Source organism: Leopardus geoffroyi, chromosome E2 (assembly GCF_018350155.1).
Source record: "Leopardus geoffroyi isolate Oge1 chromosome E2, O.geoffroyi_Oge1_pat1.0, whole genome shotgun sequence".
Lineage (NCBI taxonomy): Eukaryota > Metazoa > Chordata > Mammalia > Carnivora > Felidae > Leopardus > Leopardus geoffroyi.
In genome coordinates, this window is record NC_059335.1 from 2,921,100 (window position 1) to 2,944,538 (window position 23,439).

General features: G+C 39.6%; 1 pseudogene; it reads right to left on the bottom strand.

Moving 5' to 3' along the window:
- Positions 1-18,929: 18,929 nt before the first annotated feature.
- On the bottom strand, positions 18,930-22,690 carry LOC123578457 (annotated as a pseudogene).
- Between the last annotated feature and the right edge of the window lie 749 nt (positions 22,691-23,439).

Sequence of the window (23,439 nt, forward strand, 5' to 3'; positions counted from 1 at the left end):
TCTTCACTGGATTATTTGTTTTTGGGGTGTGGAGTTTGGTGAGTTCTTTATAGATTTTGGATACTAGTCCTTTGTCTGATATGTCATTTGCAAATATCTTTTCCCATTCCATTAGTTGCCTTTTAGTTTTGTTGATTGTTTCCTTTGCAGTGCAGAAGCTTTTTATCTTGATGAGGTCCCAATAGTTCATTTTTGCTTTTAATTCCCTTGCTTTTGGAGATGTGTCAAGTAAGAAATTGCTGTGGCTGAGGTCAGAGAGGTGTTTTCCTGCTTTCTCCTGTAGGGTTTTGATGGTTTCCTGTCTCACAATTAGGTCCTTCATCCATTTTGAGTTTATTTTTGTGAATGGGTAAGAAAGTGGCCTAGTTTCATTCTTCTGCATGTTGGTGTCCAGTTCTCCCAGCACCATTTGTTAAAGAGACTGTCTTTTTTCCATTGGATATTCTTTCCTGCTTTGTCAAAGATTAGTTGGCCATACTTTTGTGGGTCCAATTCGGGAGTCTCTATTCCATTGCTCTATGTGTCTGTTTTTGTGCCAATACCACGCTCTCTTGATGATTACCACTTTGTAGGAGGGGCTCAAGTCTGGGATTGTGATGCCTCCTGCTTTGGTCTTCTTCAATATTACTTTGGCTATTCAAGGTCTTTTGTGGTTCCATACAAATGTTAGGATTGCTTGTTCTAGCTTTGAGAAGAATTCTGGTGCAATTTTGATTGGGATTGCATTGAATGTATTGATAGCTTTGGGCAGTATTGACATTTTAACAATATTTATTCTTCCAATCCATGAGCATGGAATGTTTTTCCATTTCTTTGTATAACTTTACATGAATTCAGATATGTGTGTATTTACGTGAAATTTTATCACATATGTAGATTCTTATCACCACAAATGTCTTCCTTATGACACCTCTTCATATTCATACCCACATCTCTCCCAGCCCCATCCATAATTCAGTGATCACTAATGTATTCAACGTACTTATTTTGTGATTGAGAATTTTATATAAATTAAGCAATGTATAATGTACCTTTTGATATTGGCTTTTTTCACTCAACATAATACCCTTGAGATGCTTCCAAATTTTTACGTATATCAATTGTTCAGTTTTTTAATTGCTGAGGAGGATCCCATGGTACAGATGTATCACTCTTTATTGATCTATTAAGAGATATTTGGAGTGTTTACTCCTTTTTTTGCTATTACAAATAAAGCTACTATTAACAATCATACACGGTTATTTATTTAAACATGTATTTTTTAAAGTATTTAAGAGCGACTGAATCCCAAGCAGGCTGCATGCTGTCAGCACAGTCTGATGTGAGGATCCAACTCATGAACCATGAGATCATGACCTAAGTCGAAATCAAGAGTGAACTGCTTAACCAACCAAGCCACCCAGGCACCCCAATTTGGCCATGTATTTTTTTTCTCTGGGTAAGTGCCCAGGAATACAATTGCTAGTCATATGGTAAATGTATGTTTTTCAATTCTTCAAAAAGAATCTAAATGTTTGGAGGGGCTATACCATTTTGTATTCCCACCAGCCCTAGATGAGGGATGGTCTTCAGAGGTATCATTCATTCACCAAAAATATCTCATGTCCAGTGTCATGCTTTTGAGTACATGGGTATTTGGTTAAGAAGAATGCAAAACATGATATATATCATAAATGCTTATCATCTTAGAGTTCTCATCCTATTTTTGATGGCATCCTTGATCCTATCATCCAACCCAGATGTTATTGACCCTTCCTAGACTTCTTGCCATGTTTTTTAAAAAATTTAATGTTTATTTTTGAGAGAGCAGGGGGAAGGCGGGAGAGGCAGACATAAAATCTGAAGTAGGCTCCAAGCTGTCCGCACAGAGCTCATTGCAGGGCTCGAGCCCATGAACAGCGATATCATGACCTGAGCAGAAGTCGGACACTTAACTAATGGAACCACCCAGGTGCCCCAGTCCTTCCTGTATTTAACATTTACCTCCATTTTTGACTTATTAGTCCATTCCTGGACTACCTTCACACTAAAGATTCATTCTTCTATCTCTACCAAGTTATTTCTCCTTTCCTAGATTAACCTAAGTGGTGACAATACCCTTGCATAGTAAGTGTGATCCAGGTGATAGAGCCAGGTCATTTTCAGAAAATAAAGCCTGATTTACTCTTATTCATAAACCCAAATGTGGGGTTGAGGATATAGCTGCAACCTCTTCTAGCTCAATGGCTGTAGAATGAAATACAAAATGAAATATCTCTCTTGATATAAAGCTTGCAATCCAAACCAGTCTTGAGAGAAAAAGAACAAAGCAGGAGGCATCATGATCCCAGATTTCAAGCTATAATAATTAAAACAGCATGGTACAGGCACAAAAATAGATAAATGGAAGAGAATAAAGAGCCCCCAAATAAATACATGCTTATATAGTCAATTAACCTATGACAAAAGAACTATTTTTAAAGAATCACACTATTTTTAAAGAAATCCTAGAGCTAAAGATTGAACTTAAAAATTCAACAGAGGCAGTCAACAGCAGACTAGAGAAATCATTTTCCAGCAAACTCCAAGACAGATCATTTGAAATTATCCAGAGGAGTGAAGAGGGAGGGAAGGGAGAAAGAAAAGGAATAAAAAGAAAGGGAAGAAAGGAAGGGAAAAAAAAGGATGGTGAAGGTTCCTTAAGGGACTTACAGAATACTTCAAGTGCACCAATATATGCATTATGGGAGCACCAGAAGGCACAAAGAGACAAAAAAAGGACCTGAAGATTTATTCAAGGAAATAATGGCTTAACATCTCAAATCTAGAGAAATAAATAGGTATCCAGATTCAGGAAACCCAAAATACCCAAAGATACTCACAGTGAGACACATAGTAATCAAATTGTCAAAAGTCACAGGCAAAGGAAAATTTTGACAGTAGCAAGATCAAAGTGACTTGTCCCATAAAAAGGTAATACCAATAAAACCCTTAGTGAATTGTCAGCAGAAGCCTTGCAGGCCAGAAAAGAATGGGGTGATATATTCAAAGTATTGGATTAGGGTCAGGTCAGGTGGAGTCAAACAAGAATACTGTACATGGCAGTTGTGTATACTGAAAACTATTAAGCACTGATGAAAGAAAAATTGAAGACATAAATAAGTGGAAAGCTATTCCACGTTCATGGATTAGAAAAATATTAAAATTTCCAAGCTACAGAAGACAGACTCAATGCAATCCCTATCAAACTTCCAATGTCTTTTTTTTTTTCACAGAAATAGAAAAAAACCCAAAACAATTCTAGCATTTATATGGAACCACAGAAGACCTCAAATATCCAAAGACATTCTGAGTAAAAAGAACAATGCTGGAGGCATTTTACCTCCTGATTTCAAATTACATTATAAAGCTACAGTTATCAAAACTGTATGGTACTGGCACAAAACAGAGCAATGGAACAAGATAGAGAACCTGGAGTGGGGGGGGCACCTAAGCATATACATTCAAATAATTTTCAACAAGTGAACTAAGAAAATTGGATATCCACATAGAAAATTAAACTGGACCCATATTTTACAGAATACACAAAAATCAAAGCAAAATGGATTAAAGACTTAATGAAACCCAACACCATAAAACTCCTAAGGGAAAACAGAGAAGAAGATCTTTGACAGTAGACATAGCAATGATTTTTTGATGGGACACCAAAACAACAGGCCAAAAAAGCAAAAATGAACAAATGGGACACAAACTAAAAAGCTTCTGCATGGCGAAGAAAATCAATTAATTGAAAAAGGCAATCTACAGATTGGGATGAAATATTTGTATACTGTATATGTGATAAGGGTTTAATATAAAAATATATAAGAAATCCTAGAACTGAGTAGAAAAAACAACGATTGAAAAATAGACCAAGGAACTGAACAGATTTTTTTCCAAAGGAGACCTACAAATGCACAACATGTATATGCAAAGATGCACAATATAACTAAAAACCAGAGAAATGCAAATCAAAGCCACAACAAGGAATCATTTCATACCTGTTAAAGCCGCTGCTTTATAAAAATAAAGATAACAACTATTGATGAGGATGTAGAGAAATTGATACCTTTGTATATTATCTTTAGGAAGGTAAATTAATGCAGCCTCTATGGAAAACAGTATGAGGTTCCTCAAAAAATTAAAAATAGAATTTTTATATGATCCAGGAATCGCGGTTGTGGGTATATATCCAAAAGAATTGAAATCAGGATCTCAAAATGATGCCTGCATTCCCATGTTCATTGAAGTAATATTGACAATAGCCAAGATATGGAAACAACTTAAACATCTTTCGACAGATAAATGGATAAAGAAAAAGTGGTATATACTTACAATGGATTATTCAGACTTAAAAAGGAAGACAAGTCTGGATATGGGACAAGGTGGATGAATCGGAAGGACATTATGCTAGGTGAAAAAAGCCAGTCAGAGGAAGACAAATATCGTATGATTCCACTTTTATGAGGTATATAAAAGAGTAAAACTTGGAAAAACAAAGAATGGCAGTTACAAGGGCTGTGGGGATGGGCAAACTGGAAGTTACTGTGTAACAGATATAAACTTTTAGTTATGCAAGACAAATAAATTGTGCCTACAGCTAACGTACTATATTATACATTTTTAAGTCTGTTGAGGTTTTGGGGGGAGATACTGGAGTAAGAGGATCCTGAACTTACCTCATCCTATGGACACAATGACATAACCACATCTATGCAACCAACTCTGAAAGTGACCTGAAAACTGCAGGACAGATCTTCCACAGCTAATCATGAATAGAAGGTCACATTGAAAAGGGTGGAGGGCCAGAGATTCCATTGGGAACTAAAACCCCAGCACATGGGGCGCCTGGGTGGCGCAGTCGGTTAAGCGTCCGACTTCAGCCAGGTCACGATCTCGCGGTCCGTGAGTTCGAGTCCCGCGTCGGGCTCTGGGCTGATGGCTCAGAGCCTGGAGCCTGCTTCCGATTCTGTGTCTCCCTCTCTCTCTGCCCCTCCCCCGTTCATGCTCTGTCTCTCTCTGTCCCAAAAATAAATAAACGTTGAAAAAAAAAATTAAAAAAAAAAAACCCAGCACAACTAGCCACAGGTGGGAGAGACATCACAAGCATGGAGGAGTGTATCCAACCCCACCCCAGCTACCCCAGGCAGTGGGGACCCACACTGAGAAGCTAAGTACCCATAACATTTGGCTATGAAGCCCAGCAGGCTGACTTTTATTCAACATAGTACTTGAAGTCCTAGCCAGAGTAATCAGGTAAGAAAAAGAAATACACAATCCAGAGAGTGAAGGGGAGAGAATATTGTAAACCCTCTGTCTGGTAAGAGGTTAATATTGCATATATATATATATATATATATATATATATATATGTATATGTATATATATATATAGCATATATTTATGTATATATATATACATATATATGTGTATGTATATATGTATACATACATATGTATATATGTATATATATTGCACATATATAAATATATATAAATATAAATATATATATTGCACATATAAAAACTATAATAGCAAAAAGAAAAAAATACCCAATTTAAAAATGAGCAAAGGAACTGGATAGATATTTCTTTAAATCATACACATGGCCACCATGTATCTGAAAAGATACTCAACTTCATTCATCATCAGGGAAATGCAAGTCAAAACCACAATGAGATATCACCTCACACCTGTTAGAATGACTATTATCAAAAAGACATGTGTTGGCAAGGAGAAAAGGGAACACGTGTGCACTGTCATTAGGGACGTAAATTGGTGCAGTCACTATGAAAAACAGTATGCAGGATCCTCAAAACATTAAAATTAGAACTACCCTATGGATTTACCAATTTCACTCCTGGGTTTCAATCCAAAAAAAAAAAAAAATACTTAAAAAGAAGTTCGAAGAACCCTGTCACAAGAGGTTGAGGAAAAGATGGAGGCGTAGGAGGACGCTGGGCTCACTGCGTCCTGCTGATCACTTAGATTCCACCCACATCTGCCTAAATAACCCAGAAAACTGCCATAAGACTAGCAGAAGGGACTCTCCAGAGCCAGGCGTAGACAAGAGGCACACGTAAGAGGGTAGGAAGGGTGGAGAGGCGGCGCGCACTACATGAACTGGCAGGAGGAAGCCGGCGCAGTGGAGGGGCAGCCCACTCTGCAAGGCAGAGCCCCCCAAGTCTGGTTTGCAAAAGCAGAGGGGCCAGACTCCATAAGTTCTGGCAGCCAGCAGGACTTAACATCTGGAACATTAAAAGTCAACAGCTCTGCTCAGAGAGCGGGAGGGCAAGAAGACACTGGGAGGGAGAGTTGTTGAGCCCCAGAAGACAGAGCTCAGCTCACGGGGAACAAAGGCATTGGCCAGCACCATCTCCCTCACCCATCTCCCAGAGGAAATCCCAAAGGGAACCAGTTCCCGTCACTGAACTTGCTTGCACTGCACAAACGCCCAGCGCTGTGCTTCTGTGGATCCATCACTCCGATGGGTCTGCCTGCCTCCCTCCCGGTGCTGCAGGGCCCCTCCCGCAGGGGACCACCGACAGCAAAGCAAGCTGAACCTGCCCCTCCCGCCCCTGTGCACCTTGTGGATCCACACCGGCTAATATGCCAGATCCCATCAAGTCAGCACCATGAGCCAGGCAGTGTGCAAGTAGCCCAGACAGGGGCCACACCACTCCACAGTGAGTGCTGCCCCTGGGAGAGGGAAAGATAAGGTACACCAGTCTGACTGTGGCCCCAGCGGTGGGATGGGGGCAGACATCACGTCTGACTGCGGCCTGCCCACCAACACAAGTTACTCCTGACAGCACAGGGGAAGTGCCCCCACAGTTCCGCGCCACTCAAGGGACTATCCAAGATGACAAAATGGAAGAATTCTCCTCAAAAGAAACTCCAGGAAGCAGTGACAGCTAAAGAATTGATCAAAAACAATTTAAGCAATATAATGGAACAAGAATTTAGAATAATAGTCATAAAATTAATCGCTGGGCTTGAAAAAAGTATCGAGGACAGCAGAGAATCTATTAATACAGAGATCAAGGGACTAAGAAACAGTCATGAGGAGATAAAAAAAAATGCTATAAATGAGGTGCAAAATAAAATGGAGGCGACCACAGCTCGGATTGAAGAGGCAGAGGAGAAAATAGGTGAATTAGAAGATAAAATTTTGGGAAAAGAGGAAGTTGAGAAAAAGAGATAAAAAAAAAAAATCCAGGAGTATGAGGGGAGAATTAGAGAACTAAGTGATGCAATCAAGTGTAACAATATCCGTATAATAGGGATTCCAGAAGAGGAAGGGAGAGAGAAAGGGGCTGAAGGTGTATTTGAACAAATCATAGTTGAGAACTTCCCTGATCTGGGGAAGGAAACAGGCATTTGAAATCCAAGAGGCACAGAGAACTCCCTTCAGACATAACTTGAATCGATCTTCTGCACAACATATCATAGTGAAACTGGCAAAATACAAGGATAAAGAGAAAATTCTGAAAGTAGCTAGGGATAAACAGGCTCTAACCTACAATGGGAGACCCATAAGACTAGTGGCAGACCTATCTACTGAAACTTGGCAGGCCAGAAAGGAATGGCAGGAAATCTTCAATGTGATGAACAGAAAAAATATGCAGCCAAGAATCCTTTATCAAGCAAGTCTGTCATTCAGAATAGAAGGAGAGATAAAGTTCTTTCCAAAAAAAAAAAAAAAAAAAAAAAAAAAAAACAAACACTGAAGGAATTCATCACCACTAAACCAGCCCTACAAGAGATCCTAAGGGGGGAATTCTGTGAATGAAATGTTGCAATAAACACAAAGTACCAGAGACATCACTACAAGCATGAAACCTACAGACATCACAATGACTCTAAACCCATATCTTCCTATAATAACAGTGAATGTAAATGGACTAAATGCTCCAACCAAAAAACATAGGGTATCAGAATGGATTAAAAAAAAAAAAAAAAGACCCATCTATTTGCTGTCTACAAGTGACTCATTTTAGACCTGAGGACACCTTCAGATTGAAAGTGAGGGTATGGAGAACTATCTATCATGCTAATAGAAGTCAAAGGAAAGCTGGAGTAGCCATACTTATATAGACAAACTAGACTTCAAATTCAAGGCTGTAACAAGAGATGGAGAAGGGCATTATATAATAATTACAAGGTCTATCCATCAGGAAGAACTAACAATTATAAATGTCTATGCACCAAATATGGGAGCCCTCAAATATATAAAAACAATTAATCACAAACATAAGCAACCTTATTGATGAGAATGTGGTAATTGCAGGGGACTTTAGTACTCCACTTACAACAGTGGATAGATCATCTAGACACAGGATCAATAAAGAAACAAGGGCCCTGAATGATACATTGGATCAGATGGACTTGACACATGTATTTAGAACTCTGCATCCCAAAGCAACAGAATATACTTTCTTCTCGAGTGCACAAGGAACATTCTCCAAGATAGATCACATACTGGGTCACAAAACAGCCCTTCATAAGTATACAAGAATTGAGATCATACCATGCATACTTTCAGACCACAATGCTAGGAAGCTTGACATCAACCACAGGAAAAACTCTGGAAAACCTCCAAAACCATGAAGGTTAAGAACACCCTACTAAAGAATGAATGGGTCAACCAGACAATTAGAGAAGAAATTAAAAAATACATGGAAACAAATGAAAATGAAAATACAACAATCCAAACACTTTGGAATGCAGCAAAGGCAGTCCTGAGGGGAAAATACATTGCAATCCAGGCCTATCTCAAGAAACAAGAAAAATCCCAAATACCAAATCTAATAGCACACCTAAAGGAAATAGAAGCAGAACAGCAAAGACACCCCAAACCCAGCAGAAGAAGAGAAATAATAAAGATCAGAGCAGAAATACACAATATAGAATCTAAAAAAACTGTAGAGCAGATCAATGAAACCAAGATAGGTTTTTTGAAAAAATAAACAAAATTGACAAACCTCTAGCCAGGCTTCTCAAAAAGAAAAGGGAGATGACCCAAATAGATAAAATCATGAATGAAAATGGGATTATTACAACCAATCCCTCAGAGATACAAGCAAGTATCAGGGAATACTATGAAAAATTATATGCCAACAAATTGGACAACGTGGAAGAAATGGACAAATTCCTAAACACCCACACTCTTCCAAAACTCAATCAGGAGGAAATAGAAAGCCTGAACAGACCCATAACCAGCGAAGAAATTGAATCGGTTATCAAAAATCTCCCAACAAATAAGAGTCCAGGACCAGATGGCTTCCCAGGGGAGTTCTACCAGACGTTTAAAGCAGAGATAATACCTATCCTTCTCAAGCTATTCCAAGAAATAGAAAGGGAAGGAAAACTTCCAGACTCATTCTATGAAGCCAGTATTACTTTGATTCCTAAACCAGACAGAGACCCAGTAAAAAAAGAGAACTACCGGCCAATATCCCTGATGAATATGGATGCAAAAATTCTCAATAAGATACTAGCAAATCGAATTCAACAGCATATAAAAAGAATTATTCACCATGATCAAGTGGGATTCATTCCTGGGATGCAGGGCTGGTTCAACATTCACAAATCAATCAACGTGATACATCACATTAATAAAAAAAAAAAAAAAAAGAGAGAGAGAGAAGAACCATATGATCCTGTCAATCGATGCAGAAAAGGCCTTTGACAAAATCCAGCACCTTTCTTAATAAAAACCCTTGAGAAAGTCGGGATAGAAGGAACATACTTAAAGATCATAAAAGCCATTTATGAAAAGCCCACAGATAACATCATCCTCAATCGGGAAAAACTGAGAGCTTTTTCCCTGAGATCAGGAACACGACAGGGATGCCCACTCTCACCGCTGTTGTTTAACATAGTGTTGGAAGTGCTAGCATCAGCAATCAGACAACAAAAGGAAATCAAAGGCATCCAAATTGGCAAAGATGATGTCAAGCTTTCACTTTTTGCAGATGACATGATATTATACATGGAAAACCTGACAGACTCCACCAAAAGTCTGCTAGAACTGATACATGAATTCAGCAAAGTTGCAGGATACAAAATCAATGTACAGAAATCAGTTGCATTCTTATACACTAACAATGAAGCAACAGAAAGACAAATAAAGAAACTGATCCCAATCACAATTGCACCAAGAATCATAAAATACCTAGGAATAAACCTAACCAAAGATGTAAAATATCTGTATGCTGAAAACTATAGAAAGCTTATGAAGAAAATTGAATAAAAATACAAAGAAATGGAAAAACATTCCGTGCTCATGGATTGGAGCGTAAATATTGTCAAAATGTCAATACTACCCAAAGCTATCTACACATTCAATGCAATCCCAATCAAAATTGCACCAGCATTCTTCTCGAAACTAGAACAAGCAATCCTAAAATTCATATGGAACCACAAAAGGCCCCGAATATCCAAAGTAATTTTGAAGAAGAAGACCAAAGCAGGAGGCATCACAATCCCAGACTTTAGCCTCTACTACAAGCTGCAATCATCAAGACAGCATGGTATTGGCACAAAAACAGACACATAGACCAATGGAATAGAATAGAAACCCCAGGGCTAGACCCACAAACGTATGGCCAACTAATCTTTGACAAAGCAGGAAAGAACATCCAATGGAAAAAAGACAGCCTCTTTAACAAATGGTGCTGGGAGAACTGGACAGCAACATGCAGAAGGTTGAAACTAGACCACTTTCTCACACCATTCACAAAAACAAACTCAAAATGGATAAAGGACCTGAATGTGAGACAGGAAACCATCAAAACCCTAGAGGAGAAAGCAGGAAAAGACCTCTCTGACCTCAGCCGTAGCAGTCTCTTACTCGACACATCCCCAAAGGCAAGGGAATTAAAAGCAAAAATGAATTACTGGGACCTTATGAAGATAAAAAGCTTCTGCACAGCAAAGGAAACAACCAACAAAACTAAAAGGCAACCAACGGAATGGGAAAAGATATTTGCAAATGACATATCGGACAAAGGGCTAGTATCCAAAATCTATAAAGAGCTCACCAAACTCCACACCCAAAAAACAAATAACCCAGTGAAGAAATGGGCAGAAAACATGAATAGACACTTCTCTAAAGAAGACGTCCGGATGGCCAACAGGCACATGAAAAGATGTTCAATGTCGCTCCTCATCAAGGAAATACAAATCAAAACCACACTCATATCACCTCACACCAGTCAGAGTGGCCAAAATGAACAAATCAGGAGACTATAGATGCTGGAGAGGATGTGGAGAAACGGGAACCCTCTTGCACTGTTGGTGGGAATGCAAATTGGTGCAGCCGCTCTGGAAAGCAGTGTGGAGGTTCCTCAGAAAATTAAAAATAGACCTACCCTATGACCCAGCAATAGCACTGCTAGGAATTTACCCAAGGGATACAGGAGTACTGATGCATAGGGGCACTTGTACCCCAATGTTTATAGCAGCACTCTCAACAATAGCCAAATTATGGAAAGAGCCTAAATGTCCATCAACTGATGAATGGATAAAGAAATTGTGGTTTATATACACAATGGAATACTACATGGCAATGAGAAAGAATGAAATATGGCCTTTTGTAGCAACGTGGATGGAACTGGAGAGTGTTATGCTAAGTGAAATAAGCCATACAGAGAAAGACAGATACCATATGTTTTCACTCTTATGTGGATCCTGAGAAACTTAACAGAAACCCATGGGGGAGGGGAAGGAAAAAAAAAAGAGGTTAGAGTGGGAGAGAGCCAAAGCATAGGAGACTGTTAAAAACTGAGAACAAACTGAGGGTTGATGGGGCATGGGAGGGAGGGGAGGGTGGGTGATGGGTATTGAGGAGGGCACCTTTTGGGATGAGCACTGGGTGTTGTATGGAAACCAATTTGACAATAAATTTCATATACTGAAAAAAAAAAACACACACACACACACACACACAAAAAAAGTCAGTATTCAGAAAATACAAAGCACCGGACGGTAGATACAAGTTTTCCAGTTACCACTTTGGCTTGAAGGCTCCAATTTTATCATTGGCAAAATAATACTGTCCATCGTTCTGCTTGAGATGACAGACTCCATTCATTTTCAAGTAAATGTGTGCCAAACACTTAACTCTGAATGACAATAGCCTGTTGGCAATTTATTCAAGTCAAAGTGATGTTCCATGAAAGTGACTAGCACTGTTCACAACTCAGTCATGAAGTGCTTTTCCTGCCTTTGAGAGACCAGGCTGACTAGCTATCTGGATACCTTCCATGTATGCTTGTATGTCTCTCACCCCAACATTGTGTAGATGTCCTGTGCAAGCCAGGACCTTGTCCCTATCCCTGAAGAGCTCTGATCAATTATCTGCATCCATTTCTGGATCAGTTTTTCAATGGGGCATGCACAGAAGGATTATTTTCCCCTCCTATGGGCTAGGTTTACCAGCTGTCTGAGGTGTGTGTCTGTGTGTGTGTGTGTGTGTGTGTGTGTGTGTGTGTGTGTCTCCATGTACTAGATGTTGGGGAGGCGAGACTTTGTTCTAGGCCTCTGATCATTGTGTGGAATTGAAGTTTTCTTCCCACATGTAAGGACTTCAGATATGGCACTAGGTGGGTATGGGAACCACAGGGGGCCTGGGTCAGCCTTCTTTTCAATTCAGTCTCTGTCTCGCCTCTCTCCATTTCACTCTGTTTGCTCTCTCCATGTCTGTCTCTCCATGTCACTGTCTTACACGCTTGCTCAGTCTCTTTAGCTCTCAATCTCTCTCTCTCTATCGCTTTGTCTCTCCTCCCAATCTCTCTCTCCCTCCCTCCCCCCATCTCTCCCAATCTCTCTCCCTCTCTCATACTCACTCACAAGATGTTTTATGAGGCTCAAGTTGGTGACTCAGGTCACTGTTTGAGGGTGACTTGGTTGTATTGTGAGAGAAAAATTTGCATCCAGTGCTAGGTGGGTGAGAAGGCCTAGTCTCTGTCTATGCAGCTCCAAGGATGCTCAATGACTGGACTCAAGAATTCACAAGATGATAAAACTGGGAAGTTGGTCAGATGCTAGTACTGGTGGGATGGCCAAATGTCCCAACTAGACGGTGCTTCTGAGGGCTGAATTGGCCACATAGTCATCCCAGCAGTGGGACTGATGGACCAGAGATAGCAGTAGGTATGTAAGGTTTGCTACAGGCAGACTTCAGACAAGTATGGTGAGGAGCACCCGGAACAGGAGTCCAACCAAGCAGGACTCCAGCATAGTGGATAACCATGGCCAGGGTAGGCACGGAGCCTCCCTCAGCTCTGAAATTCTGCAGCCCAGGAAGTGGGTGGGGTCTGGGTGGTAAGTAGGACAGGACAGGATTCCTGACTCTCCTCCTCAGAGTCCTCCCCTCACCCCACTGCCCCCCCCACCCAAGATCTCCCTGGTACCTGAGTCCTGCATTCAGACATCTCCGCCCCTTCTCCCTCCATAACTTTTCTTCTTCTAAATCTTTTCATTATTAAACTTTTCACTTTCCACTCCAGAGCCATGAGAACATTATCAGTATGTGGTCATTCACTCAGGAGGCCCATATTCTATTCTCCCATCTCCTTACATTTGCCACTATTTTAACATTTAATAAAGTTTATCTATTCTCAAAGAGTGTTTGATTACTGAAAAGTCACAAGATGGTAAGGTCACAGTCCCTGACAGGGTTGGGACACTGAAGGCCTGCCCTAAAATTTTTTCCAGTTCCATCTGCTGGGAGATCCAGGGTACCCTGCATAGGCATCCCCTTTTGGATCAGGAGGTCCTCTGATCACCTGGGCACCAAGCTCTAGTTAAGAGTGTGGGAGATGGGTCCAGCTTTTTCCTATTGTTCTTCAGGTGTGCAAACAAGTGTTTTGTTTGTTTGTTTTTTTAATGAATTCCTTCTTTTCTCCACTGATTTGAGATCTTTGGAAAGAAATTAAGTGCTCACAGAATAATTGGAAAAGCTATAAAGAGGGCTACTTTTTAGTGTTCCAAGAATGATTTTCAGTGTAAAATGCAAATGAACAATCAGAACAAACTCTCCTCTGAGTCAGGTATTACAATAATTGACTCAATATCCTATTTACAGCTGTCTGTAAACATTACAAAGATGGAATCAAAAATGGGATGCAAGCTGGTGCAGCCACTCTGGAAAACAGTATGGAGGTTCCTCAAAAAACTAAAAATAGAACTACCCTACCACCCAGCAATTGCACTACTAGGTACTAACCCAAGGGATACAGGTGTGCTGTTTCAAAGGGACACATGCACCCCCATGTTTATAACAGCACTATCAACAATAGCCAAAGTATGGAAAGAGCCCAAATGTCCACCAATGGATGAATGGATAAAGAAGATGTGGTGTGTGTATACACACACACACACACACACACACACACACACACAATGGAGTATTACTCAGCAATCAAAAAGAATGAAATCTTGCCATTTGCAACTATATGGATGGAACTGGAGGGAGTTATGCTAAGTGAAATTAGTGAGAGAAAGACAAAAATCATATGACTTCAATCATATGAGGACTTTAAGAGACAAAACAGATGAACATAAGGGAAGGGAAACAAAAATATACAAACAAGGAGGGGGACAAAACAGAAGAGACTCATAAATATGGAGAACAAACTGAGGGTTACTGGAGGGGTTGTGGGAGGTGGGATGGGCTAAATGGGCAAAGGGGCACTAAGGAATCTACTCCTGAAATCATTGTTGCACTATATGCTAACTAATTTGGATGTAATTTAAAAATAAAAATAAAAATAAATTTAAAAAGTACATGTAGGGTTTTTTCAAAAGTTTGTCTTCTGTATATCTCTTTTTAATATGTAAGTTGATTTGAAAATATTTTTTGGAGATGTTCTCTAACATAGACCTTGTAATTTGACTTGGAATAAATATGAAATTTTTAATATGAATACTTTTTTAAAGGCAAAAACTCTAGGGGCGCCTGGGTAGATCAGTCAGTTAATCATCTGACTTCAGCTCAGGTCATGATCTCACGGTTTGTGAGTTTGAGCCCCACATCAGGCTCTGCGCTGACAGCTCGGAGCCTGGAGCCTGCTTCAGATTCTGTGTTTCCTTTTATCTGTGACCCTCCCCCACGTGTGCTCTGTCTCTCAAAATAAATAAAAATGTAAAAAAAAAAGAAGTTAAAAAAAAAGGCAAAGACTCTGTTAAATATATTTAGGCATTACCCAGCCTTCAAATTTTTTTTCTCTCTCATCATGAATAAGACATAAATGTGAAGGTTGTATTTTTAGTAGCAGCTGCATAATTTCATTACAGATAGGTCTTTGCTTTTCCCTTTTATTTAAAATAGAAGAGAATGTTTTCTTTCCAAGCTATGAGTACAGTTATTTTATAAAGTTATTTTTCTCCATGTTATGAAAATACAGTAAAAATACATACAATGAGTTATAGAGTGAATATCAAGTATCTTAGTTTTTAGTATAAAAATTTTATTGACGTATAACTTACATGTAATGATATGCTCAGATCTTAAATGTACCATGTAACCAACTTTTACAAATTTGTTACAAATGAATTCTTTCATGTAACCTACACCCCATCTACATAAAGAAATTTTCTCTGTCAAAAACAAAAAGATGGAATCAAAAAGCATTACTATCACTGATGCTGCACCCAGAGACCTTGGACTTGGACAAAGACATATTGCTGTAGGAAACACAACATCTTTTCATGGCTAAAACCTCAACAAATCAGGTATAGAAAGAACATGCCATAACATGAGTAAGTCCATATACAACAAACCAAGCTAACATTATACTCAATGGCGAAAAAGTGAAAGCTTTTCCTCTAAGATCAAGAGCCAGACAACTGGGGGCACCTGGATGGCTCAGACAGGTAAGCGTCCAACTCTTGGTTTTCGGCTCAGGTCCGCATCTCACGGTTTGTGAGGTTGAGCCCTGTATCAGGCTCTGGGCTGGCAATGGAGCTTGCTTGGGATTCTCTCTCTCTGCCCTTTCCCCCCAGCTCGGGCACGCATGCTCTCTCTCTCTCTCTCAAAATAAATTAACATTTTAAAATTTATTTTTATTATTTTTTTTAACATTTATTTATTTTTGAGAGACTGAGAACATGAGCAGGGGAGAGGCAGAAAGACAGGGAGACACAGATTCCAAAGCAGGCTCCAGGCTCCCAGCTGTCAGCACAGAGCTCAATGCAGGGCTCAAACCCACGAACTGTGAGCCAAAGTCGGACTCCCAATTGACTGAGCCACCAGGCGCCCCTAAAAATGCTTCAAAAAGAACAAGACAACTGTGCCCACTCTCACCACTGTTATTTAATATAGTCCCAGCTAGAGAAATTAGGCAAGACAAAGAAAGAAAGGCATCCAAATTGAAAAGGAAGAAGCAAAACAGTCATTATTTGCAGACGACATGATCTTCTATATAGAAAATCCTAAAGACTTAACTGTTGGAACTAATCAATGGATTCACTAAAGTTACAGGGTGTGAAAACAACAAACAGTTGCACTTCTACACACTAACAGTGAAACCTCTGAAAAAGAAACCTATCCCATTCACAACAGCATCAAAAATAAAATACTTAGGAATACATTTAACTAGGAAGTGAACAATCCATACAATGAAAACTACAAGACCTTGATAAAAGAAATTGAAGACATAAACAAATGGAAATATATCCTGTGTTCATGGAAAAATTAATAAAGTGTCCATACTACCCAAAGCCATCTATAGAGTCAATGAAATCCTTATCAAATTTTTAATGGCATTTTCCCAGAAATAGAAAAAAATTATTCAAGTATGTATGGAACCACAAAAGACCTTGAATAACCAAAGCAATCATGAGAACAAAAAAGCCAAAGGCATCACATTTCTGATTTCAAAATATACTACTAAGCTATAGAAATTTAAAAAGTACATTACTGGGGCATGTGGGTGGCTCAGTTGGCTAAGCATACGACTTTAGCTATGGTCATGATCTTGTGGTTCATGGGTTCAAGCCTCGCATCAGGCTCTGTACTGACAGCTCAGAACCTGGAGCCTGCTTCAGATTCTGTGTCTCCCTCTCTCTCTGCCCCTCCCCTGCTCATGCTCTCTCTCTCTCTCAAAAATAAATAAACATTAAAAAAATGTTTTATGTACATTACTAGTATAAAAATATCCACATAGCCCAATGAGACAGAGTCCAAAAATAACCCCCCACATATATGGTCACCCAATATTTGACAAGGAAGCCAAGAACACTCATTGAGGAAATAGTCTCTTCAGCAAATGGCTTTGAAAGATTGGGTAAAAGCATGCAGAAGAATGAAATTGGACCCCTTTTCCAATCACAAAAATCAACTCAAAATGAACTTAACTTTATGTTTAAAGACTTAAACATAAGACTTGATGCCATAAAACTTTCAGAAGAACATGTAGGGGAGAATCTCCTCGACATTGGTCTTATCAATATTTTTTTTTTTTGTTTTTTAATAAGACTCCAAGAGCAAAAGCAATAAAAGCATAATCAACAAATGGTACCACCAACTTAAAAGCTTCTGCACAGCAAAAGAAACAACAAAATGAAAAGGCATCCTATTTGCAAACCATACGGGTTAAAGGGTTAATACCCAAAATATATAAAGAATTCCTACATCTCAATAATTCTTTAAAAATCCAATTTAAAAAATGGACAGAGGAACTGAATAGACATTCTTCCCCCAAAGAGGACATCCAATTGGCCAACAGGTACATGAATGGATGCTTAATATCATTAATCATAAGGGTAATACAAATCAAACCCACAAGAAGATGTCACCTCACACCTGTTAGAATGGTTATTATCAAAAAGAGATAGCAAGTGTTGAGGATTTCGAGAATATGGAACCCTTGTGCACTATTGGTAGGAATGTAAACTGGTATAGCAACTATGAAAAACAATATGGAGTTTCTTCAAAATATTAAAAATAGAATGACAGTATGATCCAACAATTCTAATTATGGGTATGTGTGTATGTGTGTATATATGTGTGTGTGTGTGTGTGTGTGTGTGTATATATATATATATATATATATATATATATATATACATATATATGTATATATACATAGACATATATGTTTGTGTGTGTGTGTGTGTGTGTATCCAAAGGAAATAAAAAACAGGAACTTGAAAAGATATGCACGCCCATGTTTATTGCGGCATTATTCACAATCGACAAGACATGGAGACAACCTAAGTGTCCAACAGATGAATGGATAAAGATGTTGTGATACATATACACATAATGGAGCATTTCTCAGCCATGATACAGAAGGGAATCCTGCCATTTTCAACAACATAGATGGATCTTAAGGGCATGAATGCTAAGTGAGATAAGTCAGACAGAGAATGACAAATACCATATGATGACACTTATATGTGAAATCTAAAAAGGCCAAACTTGTAAAAACATAGAATAGAATGGTGGTTAACAGAGGCTGGATGGTAGGGAAATTGGGGATATGTTATTTACAGGTACAAACTGAAAACAGATAAAGACGTCCTGGAGAGCTAACGCACAGCAAAGTGATTATAATCAACAATCCTGTATTACAAATTTCAAAATTGCTGAGAGATTAGATCTTAATTGTTCCCACTATGAAGGAAGAAATGATAATTACATGATAGAGGTGTTAGCTAATGCTACCTTGGTAATCATATTGCAATATGTAAATATATCAAATTTACATGTTACACATCTTAGACTTGCATAATGTTGTGTCAATTATATTTCAATTAAAGATATAACGATCATTGTGTATTTTATGTTAAAAAAAAACTGGTAACTGGTGTTCAGGGAATGATTTACTGAACAGTATAATCATGGCTATTGTTGAAGCTGACTTCTACAGATTTAGATTCTTAATAGCCATTTTCAACATTCAAGAGTGGAAATTCGGAACTGTAGAATCCCTAAGGATCAGCAGTAAGAGACAAATAGTAGGAGAACATGAAGCCAAAGTATGAGAAGTATACATCAACCATAGGTAAGACCCTACTAAAGTAATGATATCAAAAGCAAGACTAGAATTCAGCATGTAGAAGACGACAAAGATGGCCACCAGCATCCCGATGGCTTGGGGAGCTCTGGTCTCTGGTGGGCATTTGCGGTAGCCTTTGCAGTTATGAATATACTGTATTTTCTGGTGATGCCTGTGCAGGAGTGGCACCATGGAACCACTGGAACAGATCATGAGGCCAATAAAGATGGCATCAGAGACAACAAGAATAAAAAGCCTGGGGCGCCTGGGTGGCTCAGTCGGTTGGGTGTCCGACTTCGGCTCAGGTCATGCTCTCACGGTTGGTGAATTGGAGCCCCGTGTTGGGCTCTGTAGCCTGCTTCGGATTCTGTCTGTCTGTCTGTCTGTCTGTCTCTCTCTCTCAAAAATAAAACATTTAAAAAAAAAGACAACTCCTGTAGTAGGGCCTATGGATGAACAAAACCATTTGCCTTGGGTATAGTTTTATGTGTCCTGTGAACCAGTGATTTTCACAGGAACATAGATATTAATTAAGACACTGGAAATCCAGCAGATTCAAGAGTAAAGACCAATGACCTTGGGGCTCTTCCTCTGAGCATCATCCTCCCTGCTCTCCTAGGGAAGAGAGGGACACACTGAAAGGTGCTCAGGACCCAGGTGGAGCACAGGGAGGTGGTGCGAGCCATTTGGCGGGTGTAACAGACAAGTTTACACCCAAAGGTGGACAGGGGTTGCTTTCAGACAAAAGATGCCATAGCATGTGGAGTCCCAGTGGAAAGAAGAACCAAGAGATTGGCTATAGCCATGTGGGGGAGAATCATGTTGGGGAGCCTCCGCTGGTGTCCACGCAAGATTGGAGATATGTTATGACATTGGCAAAAGACCCAACCCAATCTATACCACAAAGATGGTTTTCAGAGCCACTTCCCCTGTGGTTCTTAGGATATTGTTCTGAAGACATTGTGAGCACTTCAGAGTGGCCTGGAGTGAAGAGTAGGCTCATTGGTGGCTCTTCGTAGTTCTATGACCTTGTAAAGGGATCCTATGGCTTTTCTTCTTCTGACAAGGGAGATGTGACCATATTCCACAGGCAACTCAACCTGGATGACATACCATGGACACCAATTTCCCAATTTCACGTTATTACTTTGTAGTTATGTCTCTTTAGTTTCATGCTCCGACCCCCTGCCCAAATATAAAATCCATGAACATAAGAAGCATGCCTGTCTTGGTCAAAAATATGGTTGACACATAATGAGTATGAAATAAATGTGTACTTTGTAAATAAACATGTGAAAGGAGACAACAAGAATGTTACAGTAGGGTCTTTGTAATTCATTATCATCCTGTCTGCCATTATAATGCATTAATAAAGTTAAATGGAGGGGCACTTCGGTGGCTCAGTCGGTTAAGTCTAGGACTTCAGCTCAGGTTATGATCTTGCAGTCTGTGAGTTCGAGCCCTGCCTCGGTCTCTGTGCTGACAGATCAGAGCCTGGAGCCTGCTTCAGATTTTGTGTCTCCCTCTCTCTCTGACCCTTCCCCTCTCATACTCTGTCTCTCCTTCTCTCTCAAAAATAAATAAACATTAAAAAATGAAGTTAAATGGAAATGCAAAAACAATACACAAATTATAAGATTATCTAAAAATTACAAGAATACACATTCAACTTCTGAGAACTCAGTATTATATATTAAAACAATTTTCAAAAACTCAGTAGCCACCTGAATACACAACATGTCCCTAAAATGTCCTCAGATATGCTACTCAGTATATAAAATATCCCTAGTGGCCAAAGAATTCTAGTTATTAATAATTCCACAGATTGTAACTTGTTGAGAAGTCTGTTCCTGGAGAGATTTTTCAGCACACCTCAGTCCACACCAAAAAGTAAACACTACTCAAAACAGCCGATCAAAACATCAAGTTGTACACCTTCAGTAGAGACAATTTTGTTACTCAATTATACCTCAGTAAAGCTAGTAAAAGAGTATCACTAAACCATTGCACACACAGATTGCTTTACATCTTCAGTAGTTTTTGAGTTCCTGCATTTTGTCTGACTCTTTAGTTGGTTCTGGATTTTTTTTTTTTAATTTTTTTTAAGAGAGAGAGCAGGAGGAGGGGAGGGGGAGCGAGGGGAGGGGAGGGGGAGGGGGGATGGAGATGATCTCAAGCCAACTCCACACTCCGCACAGAGCCCAAGGAGGGGCATGACCCTGGGATCACGACCTGGGTTGGACGCACAACCGACTGAGCCACCCATGCGTCCTCGTTCTAGATATTATAAATGAGAATCAAAATAGGTACTTGAGCTCAAAAGCAACCATAGCACACATTAGGTGGTGCATTAAAATAAAGACTGATCTGAAGCTTTATGAGTGAAAAAGAACACTCTGTTACCTACAACAGAAAAATGGATTTATTCCAAGACAAGGTGTGAAGCCTTCTAAAAGCAATAATCCTAATTATTACTACAGAATTGAGAATCCACTGTCAGAAGGTAAAATAAATTTTAAAAAATCCCTGAGGTACTAATCCTTCTTGCTCTAGGGGAAAATTGGGACCATGTTATGGAACTACTGTGTAAAAAAAAAAAAAAAAAAAAAAAAAAAAACAGCACAAGAGGCCACACCATGAAAAGTTTGTTACCACGTGCTTTGGATTCACCCAGTTCAGGCCTTATTTCTTATTCCCCAGTCATCAATGGTAATTAATGGTGCTGGGACATTAGAACACAGCCTTGAGCTCTGAGAACCTGTTCCATCATTGGGGATATGGGAATGACATAACCTTGGGTCAGAGGCTTAATCTCTGAGTAGAGGAAGATTCCAAACTCTGCATCCTGGAAGCTCTTATGGTGTATTATAATTATCCACTTATGAGCTTAATCCCACCTGGGGAGCATCACCCTCTGTGCATCTGTTTTCTCACTTAAAAGTAAAGTTTGGATGGGGCACTTGGGTGACTCAGTCAGTTGAGCATCCGATTTACAGCTCAAATCATGATCTCATGGTCCATGGGTTTGAACCTTGCATTGAGATCTGAGAGCCTAGACCCTGCTTCCGATTCTGTGTCTCCCTTTCCCTCTGACCCTCCCCCACTTTGTGCTCTTTCTCTCAAAAATAAATAAACATGAAAAAAAATTTTTTTAAAGACTATAGAAAAGTAAAGTCTGCATCAACACCAGACCAGCATTCGTAAACCACATGTAGATATGCAAGGTCAATTTCATGTCTGAGATCACAACAGGTAGAACAAAGTTCTCAAGTGGTGGTAGGAACTATTTTTATGACAGGTGTTATTTGTTCCCTTGTTTTAATTTCCTGCCACAGCGAGGGATAGGAGGGAAGAATAATAACATGGAAAATGCAATGAACAGATCAACTATACTCCAACACTCACACTATTTTGTGAGACTTGAAAATGAACCAGAGTTCATCTCACTAAAATTTTCTCTCTCCTCTTCCTGCACCAAGTTAAAGGTAGAAGGGCCCTTTTCTACTCATTTAGAGTATGAGCAATGCCCCCACGTTCCTCAGTGGATAGGTCGCCAGACAGAGTCTCAATAGGAAGCATTGCCCCCAGAGCTCAATATAGACCAGCTAGACCTACAGATATCCTGACCACCTGCCCACAGCAGCAGATACACGTACCTCCATGCACACATGCAGAGTATCTGCCCGGAGACGTCCTAGGTTGCCACCCAAAACACATCTTAACAGACTTGCAAAGACTGAAATCGCATCAAGTATCTTTTCGAGCCACAATGACATAAAACTAATAATCGGTAACAGCAGGAAACCTGGAAAATCCACATTTATGGGCAGATTAAACCACGCACTCCCAAACATCCAATGGAGCAAAGAAGAAACCAAAAGGGAAGCCAAAAAAATATTTTGAGACCAGCATAAACGCAAACACAATACACCAAACTTATGGGATTCAACAAAAACTGTTCTAAGGGGGCTATTTATAGGGATAAACGCCTACCTTAAGGAAAAAGAAAGAGCTCAATAAACCACCTCACTTTATACCTCAAGGAACTAAAAAAAAAAAAAAAGAGAGAGAGAGAGAGAGAGAGAACAAATGAAGACCAAAGTATGTAGAAGGAAGGAAATAACAAATAGCAGAACATAAATAACGAAACAGAAGCCAGCAAAACAATAGAAAAGAGCAGTGCAGCCCAAAGCTGTCACTACTTACCGCTGGCAGGGACACACAGGAGGACAACTGCATTTCTGGCCAGGAAGCCGATTACATTTCCAACCTATCGCGCCCTCCATCCCTTTTCTTACAGGAGCCAGCTGAACTCACTTCCCTAGAAAGAACCAGAAACGTGTTTTCACTTCATCGTGCAAGGAACCCACGTTCCTCCTTCTCCTCCTGGATGCCCCTCCGCCCGGCACCC